Source organism: Triticum aestivum, chromosome 6B (genome assembly GCF_018294505.1).
Source record: "Triticum aestivum cultivar Chinese Spring chromosome 6B, IWGSC CS RefSeq v2.1, whole genome shotgun sequence".
NCBI lineage: Eukaryota > Viridiplantae > Streptophyta > Magnoliopsida > Poales > Poaceae > Triticum > Triticum aestivum.
The window spans coordinates 728,228,811-728,234,390 of NC_057810.1; positions in this window are offsets into that span (position 1 = coordinate 728,228,811).

The window sequence follows — 5,580 nt, forward strand, 5'->3', positions numbered from 1 at the left end:
CTACCGCACCCGCACGATTCCCCCCTCCAAGTGACGGAGGCGCTGCCGTCCGTGGAGGGGGGCCACACCACGGAGCCCCAAGACGGGCGTCTACGCATGCCACAACACTTTCACACATGCATCAGGAGCCGTGCGATGTTTCGGCGGCATAGCTACGCCCCAAAGGCCATCCCGAATCCCAGTTGACCAGGAGATCTGGCCCTTTGACTTTTGCCGGACGGGCTTTGACCAGTGGTCTCTTCCACCTGGTTGCGACAGGTCCGCCCACAGCAATATCCCCGAACACGGTCTGGACACAACCCACCACTAGATTCCCTCTGGTTCTACCGCACCCGCACGATTCCCCCGTCCAAGTGATGGTGGCGCTGCCGTCCGTGGAGGGGGGCCACACCACGGAGCCCCAAGACGGGCGTCTATGCATGCCACAACACTTTCACACATGCATCAGGAGTCGTGCGATGTTTCGGCGGCATAGCTACGCCCCAAAGGCCACCCCGAATCCCAGTTGACCAGGAGATCTAGCCCTTTGACTTTTACCGGACGGGCTTTGACCAGTGGTCTCTTCCACCTGGTTGCAACAGGTCTGCCCATAGCAACATCCCCGAACATGGTCTGGACACAACCCACCACTAGATTCCCTCCGGTTCTACCGCACCCGCACGATTCCTCCCTCCAAGTGACGGCGGCGCTGGCGTCCGTGGTGGGGGGCCACACCACGGAGCCCCAAGACGGGCGTCTACGCATGCCACAACACTTCCACACATGCATCAGGAGCCGTGCGATGTTTCGATGGCATATCTACGCCCCGAAGGCCTCCCCGAATCCCAGTTGACCAGGAGATCTAGCCCTTTGACTTTTGCCAGACGGGCTTTGACCAGTGGTCTCTTCCACCTGGTTGCGACAGGTCTGCCCATAGCAACATCCCCGAACACGGTCTGGACACAACCCACCACTAGATTCCCTCCGGTTCTACCGCACCCGCATGATTCCCCCCTCCAAGTAACGGCGGCGCTGCCGTCCGTGGTGGGGGGCACACCACGGAGCCCCAAGACGGGCGTCTACGCATGCCACAACACTTTCACACATGCATCAGGAGCCGTGCCATGTTTTGGTGGCATAGCTACGCCTCGAAGGCCACCCTGAATCCCAGTTTACCAGGAGATCTAGCCCTTTGACTTTTGCTGGACAGGCTTTAACCAGTGGTCTCTTCCACCTGGTTGCGACAGGTCTGCCCACAACAATATCCCCGAAAACGGTCTGAACACAACCCACAACTAGATTCCCTCTGGTTCTACCGCACCCGCACGATTTCCCCCTCCAAGTGACGGTGGCGCTGTCGTCCGTGGAGGGGGGCCACACCACGGAGCCCCAAGACGGGCGTGTACGCCTCCCACAACACTTTCACACATGCATCAGGAGCCGTGCGATGTCTCGGCGGCATAGCTACGCCCCAAAGGCCACCCCGAATCCCAGTTGACCAGGAGATCTAGCCCTTTGACTTTTGTCGGATGGGCTTTGACCAGTGGTCTCTTCCACCTAGTTGCGACAGGTCTGCCCATAGCAACATCCCCGAACACGGTCTGGACACAACCCACCACTAGATTACCTCCGGTTCTACCACACCCGCACGATTCCCCCTCCAAGTGACGGTGGCGCTGCCGTCCGTGGTGGGGGGCCACACCATGGAGCCCCAAGACGGGCGTCTACTCATGCCACAACACTTTCACACGTGCATCAGGAGCCGTGCGATGTTTCGGTGACATAGCTACACCCTGAAAGCCACCCCGAATCCTGATTGATTAGGAGATCTAGCACTTTGACTTTTGCCGGACGGGCTTTGACCAGTGGTCTCTTCCACCTGGTTGCGGCAGGTCTGCCCATAGCAACATCCCCGAACACGGTCTAGACACAACCCACCACTAGATTCCCTCTGGTTCTACCGCAACCGCACGATTCCCCCTCCAAGTGACGGCGGCGCTGCTGTCCGTGGTGGGGGGCCACACCACGGAGCCCCAAGACGGGCGTCTACGCATGCCACAACACTTTCACACATGCATCAGGAGCCGTGCGATGTTTCGATGGCATATCTATGCCCCAAAGGCCACCCCGAATCCTAGTTGACCAGGAGATCTAGCCCATTGACTTTTGCCGGACGGGCTTTGACCAGTGGTCTCTTCCACCTGGTTGCGACAGGTCTGCCCATAACAACATCCCCGAACACGGTCTGGACACAACCCACCACTAGATTCCCTCCGGTTCTAGCGCACCCGCACGATTCCCCCCTCCAAGTGACGGCGGCGCTGCCGTCTGTGATGGGGGGCCACACCACGGAGCCCCAAGACGGGCGTCTACGCATGCCACAACACTTTCACACATGCATCAGGACCCGTGCGATGTTTCGATGGCATATGTACGCCCCGAAGGCCACCCCGAATCCTAGTTTACCAGGAGATCTAACCCTTTGACTTTTGCCGGACGGGCTTTAACCAGTGGTCTCTTCCACCTGGTTGCGACAGGTCCGCCCACAGCAATATCCCCGAACACGGTCTGGACACAACCCACCACTAGATTCCCTCTGGTTCTACCGCACCCGCACGATTTCCCCCTCCAAGTGATGGCGGCGCTGCCGTCCGTGGTGGGGGGCCACACCACGGAGCCCCAAGACGGGCGTCTACGCATGCCACAACACTTTCACACATGCATCAGGAGTCGTGCGATGTTTCGGCGGCATAGCTACGCCCCAAAGGCCACCCCGAATCCCAGTTGACCAGGAGATCTAGCCCTTTGACTTTTACCGGACGGGCTTTGACCAGTGGTCTCTTCCACCTGGTTGCAACAGGTCTGCCCATAGCAACATCCCCGAACATGGTCTAGACACAACCCACCACTAGATTCCCTCCGGTTCTACCGCACCCGCACGATTCCTCCCTCCAAGTGACGGCGGCGCTGGCGTCCGTGGTGGGGGGCCACACCACGGAGCCCCAAGACGGGCGTCTACGCATGCCACAACACTTCCACACATGCATCAGGAGCCGTGCGATGTTTCGATGGCATATCTACGCCCCGAAGGCCTCCCCGAATCCCAGTTGACCAGGAGATCTAGCCCTTTGACTTTTGCCAGACGGGCTTTGACCAGTGGTCTCTTCCACCTGGTTGCGACAGGTCTGCCCATAGCAACATCCCCGAACACGGTCTGGACACAACCCACCACTAGATTCCCTCCGGTTCTACCGCACCCGCACGATTCCCCCGTCCAAGTAACGGCGGCGCTGCCGTCCGTGGTGGGGGGCACACCACGGAGCCCCAAGACGGGCGTCTACGCATGCCACAACACTTTCACACATGCATCAGGAGCCGTGCCATGTTTTGGTGGCATAGCTACGCCTCGAAGGCCACCCTGAATCCCAGTTTACCAGGAGATCTAGCCCTTTGACTTTTGCTGGACAGGCTTTAACCAGTGGTCTCTTCCACCTGGTTGCGACAGGTCTGCCCACAACAATATCCCCGAAAACGGTCTGAACACAACCCACAACTAGATTCCCTCTGGTTCTACCGCACCCGCACGATTTCCCCCTCCAAGTGACGGTGGCGCTGTCGTCCGTGGAGGGGGGCCACACCACGGAGCCCCAAGACGGGCGTTTACGCATACCACAACACTTTCACACATGCATCAGGAGCCGTGCGATGTCTCGGCGGCATAGCTACGCCCCAAAGGCCACCCCGAATCCCAGTTGACCAGGAGATCTAGCCCTTTGACTTTTGTCGGATGGGCTTTGACCAGTGGTCTCTTCCACCTAGTTGCGACAGGTCTGCCCATAGCAACATCCCCGAACACGGTCTGGACACAACCCACCACTAGATTACCTCCGGTTCTACCACACCCGCACGATTCCCCCTCCAAGTGACGGTGGCGCTGCCGTCCGTGGTGGGGGCCACACCATGGAGCCCCAAGACGGGCGTCTACTCATGCCACAACACTTTCACACGTGCATCAGGAGCCGTGCGATGTTTCGGTGACATAGCTACACCCTGAAAGCCACCCCGAATCCTGATTGATTAGGAGATCTAGCACTTTGACTTTTGCCGGACGGGCTTTGACCAGTGGTCTCTTCCACCTGGTTGTGACAGGTCTGCCCACAACAACATCCCCGAACACGGTCTGGGCACAACCCACCACTAGATTCCCTCCGGTTCTACCGCACCCGCACGATTCCCTCCTCCAAGTGACGGCGGCGCTGCCGTCCGTGGAGGGGGGCCACACCACGGAGCCCCAAGACGGGCGTCTACGCATACCACATCACTTTCACACATGCATCAGGAGCCGTGCGATGTTTCGGCGGCATAGCTACGCCCCAAAGGCCACCCCGAATCCCAGTTGACCAGGAGATCTGACCCTTTGACTTTTGCCGGACGAGCTTTGACCAGTGGTCTGTTCCACCTGGTTGCGACAGGTCTGCCCATAGCAACATCCCCGAACACGGTCTGGACACAACCCACCACTAGATTCCCTCCGGTTCTACCGCACCCGGACGATTCCCCCCTCCAAGTGACGGCGGCGCTGCTGTCCGTGGTGGGGGGCCACACCACGGAGCCCCAAGACGGGCGTTTACGCATGCCACAACACTTTCACACATGCATCAGGAGCCGTGCGATGTTTCGATGGCATATGTACGCCTCGAAGGCCACCCCGAATCCCAGTTGACCAGGAGATCTAGCCCTTTGACTTTTGCCGGACGGGCTTTGACCAGTGGTCTCTTCCACCTGGTTGCGACAGGTCTGCCCATAGCAACATCCCCGAACACGGTCTGGACACAACCCACCACTAGATTACGATTCCCCACTCCAAGTGACGGCGGCGCTGCCGTCCGTGGTGGGGGGCCACACCACGGAGCGCCAAGACGGGCGTCTATGCATACCACAACACTTTCACACATGCATCCAGAGCCGTGCGATGTTTTGATGGCATATCTATGCCCGGAAGCCCACCCCGAATCCTAGTTGACCAGGAAATCTAGCGCTTTGACTTTTTCCTGACGGGCTTTGACCAGTGGTCTCTTCCACCTGGTTGCGACAGGTCTGCCCATAGCAACATTCCCGAACACGGTCTGGACACAACCTACCACTAGATTCCCTCCGGTTCTACCGCACCCGTGCGATTCCCCCCCCCCCCGTCCAAGTGACGGCGGCGCTGCAGTCCGTGGAGGGGGCCCACACCACGGAGACCCAAGACGGGCTTCTACGCATGCCACAACACTTTCACACATGCATCAGGAGCCGTGCGATGTTTCGGTGGCATAGCTATGCCCCGAAGGACAACCCGAATCCCAGATGACCAGGAGATCTAGCTCTTTGACTTTTGCCGGACGGACTTTGACCAGTGGTCTCTTCCACCTGGTTGCGACAGGTCTGCCCACAGCAACATCCCTGAACACGGTCTGGACACAACCCACCACTAGATTCCCTCCGGTTCTATCGCACCCGCACGATTCCCCCCTCCAAGTGACGGCGGCGCTGCCGTCCGTGGAGGGGGGCCACACCACGGAGCCCCAAGACGGGCGTCTATGCATGCCACAACACTTT